The sequence below is a fragment of the Chaetodon trifascialis genome, chromosome 11 (genome assembly GCF_039877785.1).
Source record: "Chaetodon trifascialis isolate fChaTrf1 chromosome 11, fChaTrf1.hap1, whole genome shotgun sequence".
Taxonomy (NCBI): domain Eukaryota; kingdom Metazoa; phylum Chordata; class Actinopteri; order Chaetodontiformes; family Chaetodontidae; genus Chaetodon; species Chaetodon trifascialis.
In genome coordinates, this window is record NC_092066.1 from 16,310,226 (window position 1) to 16,327,700 (window position 17,475).

The window sequence follows — 17,475 nt, forward strand, 5'->3', positions numbered from 1 at the left end:
TGACCTCCAGATGGTGGAGCCTTTTCCCACAGCTACATCAGTCATTCACAAAGTTGGGGAAGTTTGGAATAGCACGTGACCTCCAGGTGGCGTTTAAAACAAATCGCACCGACATGTTGATGCACTTACACATGCATAAACATTAACACTCTTGTGCATGAGCACTTGGGGGTGTGCGTACACGTGTACAGGCATGTGCACACTGACATATAGTGCTTGTACAGTGGTGAGGCAGACTACAGTGTTCACAGTCAGGCAGGACTGAGGCCCAGCCAGCTCACTTCCTGTATGGACTTCCTTTTCCCAGGGCTGCTGGGACCACCAGGGAACCAAACTCCCCACATCACCACCACTTCCACTATATCCTTACCATGTCATTACATCACATGTCTGCAGAGGCATTCAAATGGAACATGCACTGAGAGAGAATTGGTGGACGTTTCTCACAATTTTGTCAGATTTTTGTGCCACAGTCCACAGTTAGCAACAAGGATGCATTTAATTAGGAGTTTGTGCAATCAAGGGACACACCAATGCCCATCCAACACACACACACACACACACACACACACACACACACACACACACACACACACACAAGCAGTTTGATATTTTGAGAAATATGAATTTGTGTTTTTTGTACGCATTAAACAAACTAGATCTATCTTGTTATTTGGCGAGCTGTAGAAGTGCTGGAAGGTGGATTTTGTCCTTTGACAGAAGCAGGCTAGCTGTTTCCAATGCAGACCGAAATCATTCCCGCATGAAAACAGCAAAAGTGGCTGAATTGGTGGGAGGCTGTGGGGGGGGGGGGGGGGGGGGGGGGGGCTACCTTATATTTAACAGATAGTCATATGCGCCTTAAACTTGTAAGAAGTGTGAAAGATCTGTGTTTTAGTTGCTAAATATTCAACACAAAGACATGCACACAAACACACACACTGCGTGCACACATCTAAGCCAGTTAACTGGCCTCATTCAGACTGAGTTGGAAAAGAGGAAATGTGCAGATCTGTACAAACACACACTGGCGGCTGTAGATCACCTGAAGCAGATGTATGGGTAAGACACATTACCTTTGCACACACACACACACACACCAACTGACTGTTATTCTAGACGCCAGCTGATGTAGGTCAATGGTTCTGAATGTAAGCAGTCACTGTAGGCTTAACATAATACACACAGGTAGGGAGGAGGAGGCTTTGAAGCGAGGTTAGAAATCTAGCAAAGAATCTGAGGCTCTGTTTCCATGAAAGTCGAGTTGCTGTGAGGCTAAGTTCAGGTTTTATGGTTTGGGGAAATATTTTTCTGATGGTTTTCCCTGTCAAATGAGGATTTTTGTATGTATTCTCATCAGTTGTACGCACAGAATTAAGTTTTGGTTGTTTATGTACACACCATCTTAATTACTGTAATCCTGCCACTTCTATTTTGTAATCCTGTTTGCTGCTGTAACTCATCAAATTCAAATTCTCAGAATGATCAATTAAGTTAAGTCCTAGAAGAGGCTTGTGGAAGTCCATATTTGGAAAATCGCTGGGGGACATGACCTGGCGATGCCGCACTGATAGTAAAGGATGAGCTTTAAAGACTGTGCACATAGACCGGCGGCGTTCAGAGTATATGAAGGCTCAGCTCATTAATTTACTGCAGCTACTTTACAGTTTAATTTGCATGTAAAATGCAAACCCACAAACTCAGCCCCCTAATTCTGCTGGATTAGAGGCTTTTCCGGGTTTTAGTTTTGGGAGGCTTTGCTTCAAATCAGTGATCACCAAATTTGATTGTGTTGTCCAGCATCACGGCAGTAACATACAGTATGTAAAATATATTTAAGGGGGCATGTTCACCTGATGTCTAGTTTACCATTTTTTTTATGTTTTTATGCATCTGTCAGTGTCCTCGCATGAATACACCAAATCAAATTCATGTACATTTTGAGGTTATTGTACAGCCTCATAAAGGGATTCAGACTCACTTTGATCATTCTGAATAAGAAACCAAAGACACACTTTGACACTAAAGCTTCAAACGGAGGACTGAACCTGCGGTACCTCCCCCATCCTCTCCGGTGGACCCTGCTGTAAATTGTCCCCTGATTTTCTGCCTCAAGGCACATTCACACTTAAGGGACCCCATGGGGTCTGAGGAGAGAGTGCGCGCATGTGTGTTTGTGTGTGTGTGAGTTAATCTGCAGGACAATGGGGGCCTGTCCTCACCCCACAAACACACAGAATTAGGGCCAGGGGCCTCACAGCTGAGCAGCTTGCTGACAATAAAAACTGGAAGTGTGTGTGCATGCGCATTTGTGGGTGTGTATGTGTGTGCGTGCAGTGCCTCCTGCCAACACACGTGTCGAACACAAAGCCATCCAACTGTCCACGCGGCCCAGGGGAGAAGGCCTGTCAGAGAGGGAGGGACTGATAGATGGACAGACGGATGGATGGCAGGGGAGATCAGGAGTACAGAAGAAAGGAAGTGGGAGGAACAAGGGGTCTGAAACATGCAGCCTCAGGGTGAAGGGTGAGGACAGTTAGAGGGAGAGAAAGAGGAGGAGAGCTTAAAAAAAAAGAGACAGTAGATGGTAGAATTCAGTGTGCAGATGGCTGAGAGACAGGAGCGGTTTGGACGAGGTAACAGTGAAAGAGGGATGATGAAGGACACATTGGCTCATTTTGTGCTCAAACGATCAGCTGTTGTTTTCACATGTTGACCCAAATACGCTCAAACATTTATATTCCTGTACTTGTGAGGACTCTAATTATCTATCCTGACCTGAACCTGCTTTTACTTCAAAATCAAAGGAATAGTTTGATAATTTGGAAAACGTGGTTATTGGTGAGAGTTCAATGAGAAGATCGACACCCATTTGTGTTTTTACGGGGATCGTGAGCTGGACTGTTTCTTGGCATTGTGACTTCTTCGGGTCTTGGCTTCACCATGAGTTTGCCAGGCACAACAGAGACTTGTACACGGCCAAGAAATAGTCCCTAACATAACATACATACATATCATACAACCACATCCTTTTTACACTCGGGATTTTATAAGGATTACACAAATAAGACTTCACATTTTAATAAGTGAGTTGTTGGCAGGGAGATTTTGCTTCCTCTTCCACTGTTTCCCCCCGTCCCCCCTTCACCTTCAAATGGTTGTTGCATTGCTGTTTTCTGGACCCAGGGAAGGTTTCCAGGAAAGTTTCCAATCTAACAAAAAAGCCACCTGGTGTAGACTGTGTGTGATCTGCATGTGTCTTTTCACCATCCCTTTTCAGCAGTGAGTTAGAGATTTATCTTTCAAGGCAACTCTGCTGTTCCTCTGGTAGCAGCTTGGCCACTTTACTATTTAGCAGACCCATTTTTTGGGTCTGCTGTTTGCTTTATCAGCTGAGTATTTGTAAAAACTACTCTTTGGTATCAGTACATGGGGACATGGAGATGTTTTGTTGTTTTCAGTTTTCTTTCAAGTTCTTTCAAAGCCCATTTTAACATTAAAATGGATAATGGATAATTTCATTTCCTTTGCATCTGCGCAACTTATCTTGTGCAATATTATATATGTTTACTGTGCAACAACAAAACGGCAATTCAAAATCAACAGTAACTATCACCTTTACACGCAGCTCAAGAGCCCCTTAAAGGAGCAGTGCCTGGTAAAAAATGTCCTCATACCACAAGGTTGTCCTCATTTTTCTCGGCCTGTGAAGACATTCACAAGAAACCACAACACCAACCTTCAGCTGTCGTACTGTGAAGACACAAATGAAAGGCTCAGTGAAACACACAGGCACTCCACTCTCCCTCTTACACACACACACAAATTGATACAGATGCTGGCCATCTGAGTACAGCAGGTAGGCATTAATTCAGCCTGGCTGCACAATCAATGATGGTAAAAGGAGACAGCAGGAGGGACAGACAGCGATCTGCTGCTTTCATTTCTCTCTCCCTCTCTCTCCATTAAAACAAAACCTTTCCGTGTCTTGTTTGATTATAGGAAAGCTCTCGAAGTGAGTCACAGTCTCAATTTGTAAAGCACACGTACGGTTTTCTCTCTTTCAGGTGCTTGAATTACACTGTCACTGGGTATCATGTATGCTCCTCGCTCTCTGCACAACATACGGCTTTAGACAGGCCACGTCTTCACTAATGCAGACACATCTGAAAACCTTGTTTAAATGTGCAGCCTTTCCCATCTGCCCAGCTTTGTCAGACTGTTTGATTAAAGCTCCCACTCTTTTTCAGCTTTTATAACCCACTTAAGCCAGCAGTTCTACCAATGTCCCCCCAAACTGTAACTGTCTTTGCAGGGGTGTTTGTTATTTCAGAGTCTGAAGAACAGAGTGTGTCAGCAAGTCAGAGTTCTCAAAAATATGTCACATGACAATAAGCGGCCTGAGATCACATGACAGTCATATGTCAGCGATTCCTGTTTACACTAGATGAGCATTTTCTACTTAAGAGTGTTTTCAAAAACAACCGATGTTTCAGCTTGAATCCACGCCTCTCCTTCCCTCTTTTCCTTTTATAACTGTCTGATGTACTCTCTCTCACCCTCCTCCCCTCTTCCTCTCCTCCCTCCATCTCTGCTCATCCATCCATCAATCCAGCACCACCCTTGCCACTCCTCTCCTCCCACAATTCTTCCCACTGCCAATCCTCTTCCCCGTGTCTCCCCTCTCTTCTGCTCCCGTCTGAGCCCCCCTTCATTGTCCCCCCTCCTCCCTCCTCTCCAACATCTGCTGGTCTGCGTCTGTCACTGCTGACCTCTCGTTGCCACGTGCCAAGTCCTCCTCTCAGTGTCCCACAGAGGCCCTAAATCATTAGCACACACACACACATACACATCGGCTTGTGATAGATGGCTGTCTCCCACCCACAGAGAGCGAGAAAAGCACACAAATTTGACCTCTGATTGCAGACTCTAATTACATCGCTGTACCATTTGTCAATTAAATGTCTTATAAAGGCCAAATCCTTCAATTAAAGGGGCCTGGCCAACATTTGCAGAGAATCTCAACAGATTTAAAATTGTCACTCTGAAGCGCTGATTGGAGTACAGCACACATCAGCGCTGACACTGGCATTTAGGTTTGAGGTTTACACTGTGGTAAAACACCGGCGTAAAGACGCCGCAGCTAATCAGGAAGTTTTTGCTGTTTCACAAGATAAATGGATCACATTCTGTATGTGATGAACAGCTGCAGACGTAAGGACTCAGTAGTCGTAAAGTAATATTGGTAAATCTGTCTTACTGGCCAACCTGCAAGGCCAGAAGTCATAAGTGTCACCGTAGAGCAGCATTGTGAATTCAGCTTGTGCTCAGGCTGCAACAACAAGAACATTACTGCCATATACTGCAATATACTGCAGCTTCCCACAGGGACAGGAAAAACATTGTGTCCACTGTTTCAAATTGCCTCAAGCATGGTGACGTCTCTGCTTATATGCTGTTTTAAAGACGTTCTCCTTGTTTTTGTTCTTATGGCATTCAAGACCTTTTACCGTCAATGTAATACACGTGTATGAACGCATCACACTGTGCTAAATCAGATCATCTTTCACTTCATGCTACAGGAAATGGGATCTGAACAAACCACTCCATTTACACCCTGCATTAAAATGCGATCTGCATCTGGATGTATGTTAATGCAGGTGTAAAAGCATTAATATGCGTGATGGGATCAGATCTACCTGGAGGTAGTCTGGCTCATGCTTTGTGCGGAGGTGTAGGTGTAAACACAATCTGTAGAATGGGCTGGCATCTGTTCACAACATACAAATATTTGTTCTTAGTTCATACAGATTGTTGGTCAAATTAAGACAGTAAGCGGGAAGGCTGAAAGAGACACGCCTCTAATTACTGATTATATGACCTATTCTGTGCCACGAAAGCACCGAGAGATGCATTATTCAACAGAGCTGCATGAATAATGAAAGCACTCATACATGGATGGGAAATGAATGATACACACTAAAAAATGACCGTGCGTCAGTCATGCATCTGATCTGCTGTTACCAAGGCAAATCATACATCTGCAACACACCCGGAAAAACTGACGCAATATTTTTAATACAAAGAAAAGAGTAACTTCATGTAGTCCATTTATTACATGAGTGGACAAATAATTTGGCATTTGTGGTAGACAGCGTTTCACAAAGTTTATGAAGTTTTCCCAAACTCAACAACTCATAAAACTCCTTGATTTTTTAAGGGAGTCTGGGGATGATTGAGGAGTCTGAGGACAGAGATCTGATCTGAGGATAATGAGAAAACATTAAAAATACCAGGTGTCCACGCAAAGGCATGTTTGGCTTGTTCATCTGGATAATGTATCCGGATACAGATGTGATTTTAATACCACATGTAAATGTGGCTACAGTGACACCTGACCAGCATGGTCTCCTCACACCATCTGAGTGCAGACACATCTGCTTGTCATGCCTTGGGTGTGTGATTGGAGCCCACATGGCTCATGGACAGGGCTATTGTGACACCCCTGTGCGCTATCTGCACAAGCTATTTTTCTACTGAATCAACCATTGTTTCGAAATCTGAGTCATGACTTCAAAGAAACCAGGTCAGAGTCAGGCAGGCAGACAATCAGATAGAAAAACTGAGACAGAGACGGAGGTAATCGGTGGAGATGCAGATACATTATATCTCTTCGCACACAAGAACAAGCAGCTGGGCTGATAAGCAAAAGCAAAGGATGGATTAACCTGATGGCTATTGTCATAATTGCTGATAAGTTCAGAAGTGACCAGCAAATGTACTTTGAACTTTCTTGAAATGATGTTTAGGACTGACGTTCTGAAGAAACTCTTCTCATAGTGCACCTTACCCAGCGTTCAGTCTACATGGACATGTCTTCACCCTCCATGTGTCTGTTCAGACGAGGGCCAAAGGTGAAAGGTCAGTCAAATACGTAGACTACAGTTGCCTGTTATCAATAAACCAGACACACAGATACTTATGAGTCATATATATGTAGACATAATTACACAACACACGTTTAGCTTCCTTACTGCTTTTCCTTTCATCTCTGTGGTGTTGTGCTTTCAGAAACTGTCGCAGCAGGTCATAAAATCAGTCTGCTGGAGCAGCATTTAAAGTTCCCTTCAACCCTGTGTTTCAGATTTTCCATTTACTGCATGTCATGCTGTGCAAAGAGACCCATTTACAAAACGTGATATTAGCTTTGTCACATGGGGTGACATGCACTGTTGTGTTGTCACTCTGTGGGACGATGAAGCCAGTGCCCACAGAGAGGACTTTTCCCCCCTCCAGGTTTGATGTTAGTGTCGTTTTCATGCGTCTCTGTCGCCGAGTCAATATTTCTACAAGTTTATGTGTAACTCAGCAAAACATGTCATAATGAAAGCTATAATTGCATGCATCTATACGCGCACCTGCAGCATCTCTCATCCTGTGAAACTGAACAGCTGAAGGCTGGCAATTATGCTTCATGGTCACATGGTGCTCGAGTAACTAGAGCAATCGGATGGTCCAGTCAAGATCACGACCAAAAAAAATAAATTCAGACATTTAACAAACAAGTGGCAAACTGTGAAAGCTGCTGGAGGTTGGAAATTTAAAACTAGACGGGATTAGCAAATTACGGCACAGAAAATCAAAAACTTAGACTGTCTCATTTATATGTAACCATTCACACTGTTAGGAGGATTAGCGGCGACCTGCAGGGTTTTCTCATCAGGAAAGTTTCTGTTTATGTTCACCACCAAAGCACATTTTGTCTGTATCCTTAAGGCGAACTTTTACAAAACTGATTCGCAGTTTTCTTCCATTCCTTTCACGGCACACCATCGCCACCAACTGCCAATCAGTGGCATGCGCATTCACTCACCAAAACATCGCTCCATAGTGCTGCTAGTGGTCAAAACCTCCACAAGGTCCCTTTAAGATTCAGAAAACTTGCATTTGATATGAAACCGTTAAGTATGACCACATATTTTTAATCCACTTTTAATCTGAGGTTATCAATTTTCTCTTCTAGTTTACTATATTATAATCTTTTCATGACATGTAAGGCCATTTTGCACCAAACCTGTGTGCTACATCGTACTTTTGTAATGAACATTTACATATAAAAGCTGTACTATTGTACTTTATGCACATCATGTCCACTGCATGTATGTAAATTGTGTGTAAACATATATTGTAAATGCAAAGAACAAAGAAATGGAGGGAAGGGAAATGTAGAGACATAGAAAAGAAAACTAGTTTGTCAGAATGAGAGTTAATCAATATGGGCATGACAAAAAGACATTCAGGGAAATTTAGATTTAAAAAGACTCAACAGTTTTAGTCAGAAATGATGAGGTGTGTGTTTGGAAAAGTACTCACTGTTATGTCACATAAACACTTGTTCAATAAATCGATGGGCTTATTGCAACTACACTTGTGTGGAAGCACACACACACACACGCACGCACGCACGCACGCACGCACGCACGCACACACGCACAGTACAGACCAGAGTGACAGCAGCCACACAGACGGACCTTGTACGACAGCAGGACTCAGCAGAGCAGGTGAAGTGACACGGAGACGACAGACGGGTCAAAGAAGAGTCGAGGAGTTCAGGGCAGAGCTGAGCGATACTGAGCAGCATTCTGGTCACCACAGCAGCACAGCCAGCAGTTTCTCGGCCCACAGCAACTTAGCATCTTATGGCAGCTCCATTTCCTGCTGACAGGCTGGGAGGGAGCACCAGGCTGCGACAGTAATCTACTTTACTTTGGGATTAGCGGCTCGCTGCAGGTGTCACTCTCTGTCCGTCTGTCTATCTCTATCTTGACCTCTTCAGCGCACTCCCTCAATACGACTCATTCACTGAGCTGTGCTTTAATGTGCTCTACGTTTATAATCAAACCAATATTCGGATATTAAGACGGTAACCGTGAACTGAAGGCGCACAGGAGATTATGTCTGAGCCGCCAGTTTACACTGTTTCATCTTTATTTCTGACAGAACATTTTTCCATCAGTATGATAGATTGCCTCAGCAGCTGTTACTATGGAGAAGACGCCCGTCACAGCTAGAATCAGTGTAGCAGCAAACTAAAAACATTTCAGCAAAGCACCACACCGCAGTGGCTGGATTCATCCAGCGCTGACTCTGACTGGGAAAGTGAACTCAGTTTAACGGCTGAATTTTGCTGTTAGTGGCAAACACAAGAGAAATCTAAGCTCAGTGAGCGGATGTTTCTCACAGAAATGCACCTTGGGAGTCCTGTCCTTTCATTTCTATGGGCATACACTTGAAACACCGTTTTTTGTTGGTTTTTTTTAAATCAAAGAACCAGACATCTTTTGAAGCAATCTCTCACCTTTTTGCCGATTCAACTGAACACAACCTGAGAGGAAGCAGCGCTGGAGAGCAACACGTGTACAGCAAAGCAGAAAATCCTGCGTGATCATTTAGAAGTTCGCCTTTCATTACATTTCCAAATAAAAGGTTTACACGAGCAGATTAAAGCAGTGATGTACTGACCGCTCACGTCTGTCATGCCTCGTCACTTCACTGTATAAGTTCCACAGATCCACAGTCGAAAGTGAATATTTCCCGAAATGTCAAACCTTTGCTTTAATGTGGTCAGTATTAGACTACACTCCGCTGTGGTGCTGAAACGATTATTCAATGGACAAATAACTTTAGTAAGAATTAATAAACAATTTATTAAGGAATATTTATGTGTTTGCCTGCTCAAACTTTTCAAATGTGCTTTTCCTTGTTTTATATAATTAAATATCTTCGGGGTTTGGATTGTTATAAGGGCAAAAATAACAAATCTGCTTACATCTTTGGCTTTGAACTTATTATGAGCACTTCTCTTCATTTTCTTATATTTTGTAAATGTAATAACAAACTATTGAGTGGGTTATTCCATAATGAAAATAATCATGAGTTGAAGACGTGCTTATTGTGGGTAAATGTGAGTAGAAATGCAGCAGTTGTTTACTCTTCTTGGAATCCAAACAAAGACCCTTAATCAGATCATTGTATGCATGTAACTGACTCTCCTCTCTCCTGCCGGCAAAGAAAAAGTCAACACCAGCAGTGGCTGATGAGAGCGTCAATAAACATTCAAACGCTGCGAGTGCCAAGTGATGCCTTTCACAGTGGAGCCAGGCCTCGCTGTAACGACAGCAGAGCCGTCACAAACTGACTAAAACTGAATTCAGCTCAGGAGACGTACATTCAAACTGCTTATCTGCACTGGTGAGGGGAAAGGTCAGCCCGAGGAAAACAAAAGACCACGGCTCATTATACACAAACCCCACTGAAAATACTCTCATATGCCAGACATCTAATGTTGCCATGACAACTACAGAAGTACTGAGGAGGCATGTACACGCACTCGCAGAGACAGACAGGAGTGCAGGCGACAGATTTCAGCAGGATGTAGGCCTTCATGGAGGACGTCTCCACGGTGAGCGTAAGAGTAAGAGAGGACGACGGACAGCCAAATATAGAAGCAGAATAATGGGCTTCTTATCTGCTCCATCGTTTCCATATCTCCTCTGCTTTCCTCATCACTCCATCTCCCTGTAATTTCTCCTCTCCCTCTTCCCCCTTGAATGGAGCAAATATTTCCCTAGGGCCACTCTCCTGTATAAAAGAGATATATTACACCAGGAATTTTCGATTATGTGACAGCAGCGAGCTTTTCGTACGAAAAAAATAAAAAATCTCTGCAGGTACTGCCAGGATATTGGTCAATTTCCTCACCTCGAGCACAGAATACTTCTGTCTGTCAGATCAGGGCCGTTCATGGATCCAGCGAACAATTAAATCAGCAGGCGAGTGTGTCAAATACACTACCTTTGTTTTATATTCTCTCTGTAATTTCAACTTGCTACTGATCTCCTTAACCACAAATAAATGGAAAACGTCTGTGCACGTGATTTAGCTTTTTGGCTTAATCAAAAAAAGAAAGAAAGAAAAATCAAGGATCTTTAATACCAACGACACGAGAAGCCCCCAGTAGACTACAAGAAACGATTATTTACACAAACAAACAATCTGCTGGGGATTATCACATCTAACCAATTAACTGCTCTGTAAAATGTTCCCCGTACTCATGGTGTTGTGTTCTTTGTCCTACCCACAGTCAATACCCCAGAGACATTCAGCTTACCATCATATAAAACAGATGAAAGTATCAAATCTTAACAAGCTAGACAAGCAAATATTTAGCATTTCTGTTCCAAAACTGGCTGAGATGAACAATTATTATATAAAATAAAATAAAATCGACAGAAAATGAGTTTGCTTCTCTCTCTCTCTCTCTCTCTCTCTCTCTCTCTCTCTCTCTCTCTCTCTCTCTCTCTCTCTCTCTCTCTCTCTCTCTCTCTCTCTCTCTCTCTCTCTCTCTCTCTCTCTCTCTCTCTCTCTCTCTCTCTCTCACACACACACACACACACACACACACATGCACACACACACACGCACTGTAAGTTGACGTACAGACTCTCCAGTTTCACAGCCACCTCCTGTTTCCTTGACTAATTCAAGGCGATCACTCAGATCTGTTACAGATGCAGATAAACCAGCTCGGAGGCTGGAGCAGAATGCTGCTCATCACGCTGCAACACAACATGCTGCCACAAATTGTCTGCATCTGTCATTTGAATACAAACACCTGTTGGTTTCCGACCAAAGGGCTGCGGAAAGGAAGATGGCAAACAGCTGGCCCACATATGCCTGTCTCTCTGAATGGCAGTCTGTCTTCATGTCTCTGTGTCCGTCTCATATCCTGCATCTGCCCACATATCTGCCAACAGCCTCATCTATGTGTCTAAGCCGGCAGATTTCAGCCTCCATTGTCCAGAAACATCTGTCCTGTTCTTCATTTCTGCCTCTGTCTCTTACATACACACACACACACACACACACACACACACACTTGTGCGTCTGACCCACATCCTCGCTTAATGAAAAACAAAAATGAATAAATAAATCATAAGTGGGGGATGCTCTCGATATTGTGTGAACCTGGTGCTCTTTCTGTCTCTTGGAACAGCTTTTTAGCCTCTTTCTCTCTCACATGCACGCAAACATTATCTCACTCATTCTTCTTCTCATTCGCACACAACTGCTTCACTGAGTGCTCATCATCTCTTGTAATCCTCCACAAGAGCTAGTGTATTTTCCTGCTCTCACTTTCGCCCTCTCTCAAACGCACACACACACTGCGTTTGACATGGCGTTATTTCAGCAGTGAAGCGCAGAGAGCAGACTGGATGACATAGTGCTTCAGTTCTGAGGGTTCTCTACATTCACTCATTTTACGCTCGCTTTGAAATTGAGTTTGGTGTGTGTTCAAAGGCGGTCAAACTCGTAGCTGGGTCAGATGCCCCACTGGAGGTCTTTCCTCCATGTCAGGAGGTGACTGAAGATGAGATGATGCTGGAAATAATGGATGAGGATGAGGAGGGAAACCTGTGTCGGTTAAATCAACCAAAATGAGTGACCGTGTTCATGGAAAATTTCATCGATCTATGCTGTTTAAAAAGTCAGAAAATAATTGTTATTGCATGATAAAGGTACTTCAAACACAATATTATGGAGTGTCCTATATTCTACATACTGGCCACAATTCAGGCTTAAACACATTATAGCTGCAGGTTCCTGCACGTGGTAAACTTGATTAGCAGCGCTTCTTCCACACTCTGGACTACAGCCCAAAGGATAAACGGCCGGGCCGATTCATTTCCCAATGTCAGACTGTCACATAAATATCTGAACAGGTGGAAATGTCAGCCAATACGTAACAAGAAGGTGTAGTGAAGAAATGTCAAAGATAATTGAGGTTTGAGGTAATTAAGAAAACAAGAGTAACAACAGTATCAGCCTCATAAATCCAGTATCAGTCGGGTTCTACATGCCCCGATTCAGAAAACAAAAAAAGTTATTGCATAATGAGCTTAATGAGTCAGTGGCCAATACATCTCATAATGACCCTCCCAGATTTAGAAGTACAGGAAACATGATCTGCGTGAAGTTTAGTGTGGCCTCTAAATGTACTCTTGGCACTGTGTAAGAAAATAAAGCTGACATGTATAAAACAACAACCGTCTTAGTAGATTTTTGTGCATTCAGGGGGCTCAGTTAAGAGGATTTCCTCAGAAGTCTCATTAAAACTGATGAATCTTCATCTCAATTGGTCCATCTAGCGAAGAAGGAAAAAATACGAAGTGCAGGTAAAAAGGGAACCTAATCGCACTCTGTCCACATGACTCACATGAAGCTGTGACCGGAGTACACTGAGACACTCAAAGCTTGTTTTCTCACTATATTCACTGCCTGTGAGAACATGCCAATTTCCATTTCCTTTCAACTCTACTGCCAGCTGAAATCATTCTGCATGTGGTTGACATTTTCATTATAACTACTACTTTTCCCTCTCCAGGTTCACAAATATCCATCAACTCAGGTTTATAAAAAATGGAAAATAGTGTCAAAAGTTGTCCGTCATGTTTGGAATAACGAAACAAAGTCAGAAGCCTCAGTGAGACACAACGCTGAGGACACGGGCTGCAGGCCACCTTGAATTGTTTATCCATTTCAATTCTTAGCTAATACACAGCATACGTAAATAAAGATGAAGTATAACGTGTGAATAAATACATTATTTCCTCCACCCCTTCCCGCCTTCCACTGGCAGCACAACATACACTCACACACATAAATATTCATCACCACGCAGCTGCTGAATGACATTATAAGCCCGTCCAGTGCAGCGACAGTGTGGAGTTGGTTGATGAACAGTGATTGCTATCCTGTGATTGAGTGATTACTAACTTCTAACCAATTCTCTCTCTGTGTCACACACACACACACACACGCAGAGTGGGCTCCACTCAGACTGATGACACACCTCATCAAACTGTGGTCTGTTATAAGTGGTGCTGACACGTGTGTTTGTGTGCGCTAGTGTTCATAATCATAGCCGTGTGTGTGTGTCACTGTCTGTGCGGCGGCAGCGTGCCTGCACAGCATGTGGTGGTGGTCTGGTTTCCGTTCAGAGTGCTGTGAAGTGGTCTGATGAAAGCTCACACATGGTGGCGGTGAGACGAGCCTGATCTCCTGTCGGGACCACAGCGCTCAAACGGCTGGACGACAGAACTTCCCGGTCTACCGCAGATATTTAACAGAGTCGAGATAGTTGGCAAAGACTCGTCAAAGCAAGAGGACGTTTCATAAAAACAACCTTTTTCACGCTTCATTTTCAGTCACACTGGCCCCAGAACATGATAGCAATGAGCTCCATTAGGCTTTTACATGCATGAATTCACTTTCTGGAACAAGTCAATACTTCTTTAGCCAATTATTCTCCAGAACATCTTGAATTCTGCTGGATTCTGTGATCAAACAACTCTATTATTATCCTCAAATTGAAAAATTTCACTTCCATAAAGTTGGGCGACTCACCGGAGACAGATTTGAAAAAAGACTGGTGGTAACAGGAGCAGCAGATATCCCGACCTGTCCCTCGTACGGGTCGAGTGCCAACAACACTGCATCCCTAATTTTATAATAATGCAATTCCATACGGTCTTTGTTATGCCTTGTTTCTCTCAAAAGGGATGGATGACAGAGTTACATAGACTACCATGTTCATGACTTACAAACGTTCATGACAGGACAAGTTGGTCAGTTTCGGCTTAAAAATACTGTTTATTGATAATGTAATGCTTTATACAATAAATTTGGCTTTAGATTAAATTTAGGTTAGATTGAACTTTGTCATGATGGGTTCACTGAATGGTTTGATGACGCTCTGTGCTGCTCTTCCCTTCAGTTCGTCACTCGTCTGTGCATGAATGTGAAACAGTATCTGAGGCTAGCCGCTAAATTTCTCTGATCTCACAGTAATAGATGCTAATGTGAATAGTAGCCTCAGGGATCATTTTCAACTCTTGATCTCAGTTCAGCAGCAGTACGTGAGCATTATGAATTTATAAAACACAGTACGCACACATAACTAACCGTACCAGTGAATCATTTATATTATCACGCTACTTTCTATTCTGAGACTAAACATGCGTTTGTGTGTTGTTGTGTTGTGTGGTTGTGTGTTTAAATTCACCACCTTCGCTTCTCACCTTTACAGAGACATCACCATCTGCAGTGACACACTCCGCTGTACTCCCTCCTCTCCTCTCCTCTTCATATGCAGTTTAGGTCTCTCATCTTTTTCCCACATTTCCTTACACCTCTTCCCTCTCTTCTCACCGTTCACCTCACCTCATCCCAGTCTGACATGACTCATTACAATACAAGCCTCCTTCAGAATGCAAACCTCTCATCTCCCTGTCTCTCTTGTCTCACCTGCTTTTCACCCAACTTTTTTCCCTCACACACACCCCTCTTGACTTCCCCTTTCCTCTCTCCCCCCACTGTCTCCTACACTCACTCCTTCTCTTTTACTTCCACCATATCTGTCTCATCCACCTTTTATTCCTCCCCCTGACTTCTTAACATCCTCCTTTCTCTCTCCTTCTGCTTCCATCCTTCTTTTGGCTCCAATTAATTCTTTCATTTTGTGTTTCTGCGTGCTTCTGTTCATGCACCCCCTTTCCTTCCTCTCCAGCTTTCTCCAGACAAAAACCATGACTCCCCCCTCCTGTCTTCCCTTGACTCAATGGTGTCCATCATAGAGTCAATGAGTCACACTTCTGCACATCCCTGCCATGACTGAGCATGACATGAAAAAAAACATCACAGCCCCCAGAGTGCTAGACACACACACACACACACACACACACACACACACACACACACACACACACACACACACACAGTCCTATTCACTAATCTGCCAGGCTCATGTCTTTTATTAGCTCACTATGAAACAATAGTGAGCAGGAAGAACCAGCTGCAAGCCACAACCAGCTGTGCTATTATTATCTCCCTGATGTGTATGTGTGTGTGTGCGTGCATGTGTGTGTTTATACCTTTGTTTAAGCCTATATTAACTTTTTCCCAAATTGGTGGCTTTTGATCATTTTCTGGCCTTCTTCTCTCATTTTAAGTGTGTGTGAGAGACTGTGCGGAGGCCTATCTCCATAATTAGGACAGACCAGCCACACATGGGTCTCCCCTGACACTTTCCCTCCAAGACCTAAATATTCATGAGATTCTAAACGCTTTCATGAGCTCTGTAATTATGGCCAGAAAATAGACAGAGAGAGACAAAGAGAAACAGGGAGAGAGTGTGGGAGGCAGAGCAGGAAATGCCCTCACACTTGTTAAAACCAGGCTGCCCCACAGTATTAAGAGAAAACATCAACAGTGTCCTGCACTCCTGCCATCCAAGCCTGAGCAGCTAGAGACTATTTCTAGCGTCATATGACCTGATGACAAGGAATTTCATTGTTTCACAAACAAAACTTTTTTTGTATTTGCTGTAGGAGTTGCTTAATTTGACATGAAGAGCATAAATGATGCTATGCAATGATGTGATAATAGGTGGGTGGATATATGGAGCTGCAGTGCCACAGTGGTAATTCTCCCTGACAGCTGTGGACAGAAATTGCTTGGACTCAACAGTCCAAGGAGTCAAAATCAATAGTTATGGCATCGCTTGTTTTTTGTGAAGACTTCAAAAACAGTCTCAGTCAGTTTATTCCCATTTGTCTTGGAGTATATGCCAAGCAGAGCTGGGCGAGAAACCAAAAATGTTCCGGGGCTGACATCAGGAGTTGACCGACAAGTGACAGATCTAATTTGGCTCATGCAGGAATGTTTCGTAAAAGCTTTTCCCCAGATGATTTAGTGAGTGATCTGCTGAGAAACTACAACACCCCATCGTTTCCAGTCACACGCTACAAACTCGTCTTGCTTTCATTCCACATCTACCTTCATAACAAAACAACAAGACGGTCACGATGAGAGCGAATGCTACAGGTCACTGTATGCTTCAAACAAACTAGTCTGGATGACGTGTCATGCAAAAGGGCCTAGAGGCAGCTGTGTCTGAATAGCCACAGTGAAAGGCAGGGCGGAAAAGCCCCGTCACAGAGTGGAGTGAGAGAAAATGAGCCATGCAAATGAGGGCGAGGGTGCACACATTCAGACGGCCTCTGCTAAAAGGCACTCATGATGCTGCCTCCACTGTACACTCCCAAGAGTGATGGAACGGTCTTGTAAAGAAGAAAGAAGAGAACGCGCAAGAAAAGCTTAAACCCTGTCTACATTCACAGCTGCACACACCTGGACAAACACTCTGGAAAGTGGGAGCAATTGTTGGTTTCGGAAAGCTTCAAAAATAGCAGCACAGAGCCGCCCCAATTACCCTGTCAGAGAGGGTGTCTCAAACGCTGTATCTGACGACGACATTGAGGCCGTAAAGGAATAGTTTGACATTTTTGTGAAGTTAAGGTAAGCTTATTTGTTTAGTTTAATACAGCAGAAAGACTGAGCAAAGGCACATAAGAG

The 17,475-nt window shown here is 43.4% G+C and overlaps 1 protein-coding gene across 2 annotated transcripts in view; it reads right to left on the reverse strand.

Moving 5' to 3' along the window:
* LOC139339443 (SPRY domain-containing SOCS box protein 4-like) overlaps positions 1 to 17,475 on the reverse strand; it is a 70,892-nt gene that overhangs the window by 47,445 nt on the left and 5,972 nt on the right. Inside the window, exon 1 of one of the 2 annotated variants that reach the window (XM_070975065.1) lies at positions 8,532 to 8,684. The exons of the other annotated variant lie outside the window; for it this stretch is intronic. The gene's annotated coding sequence lies outside the window, so the exon portion shown is untranslated. Of the gene's footprint in view, positions 1 to 8,531; positions 8,685 to 17,475 lie in introns of those variants that run through there. 2 annotated transcript variants of the gene reach the window in all.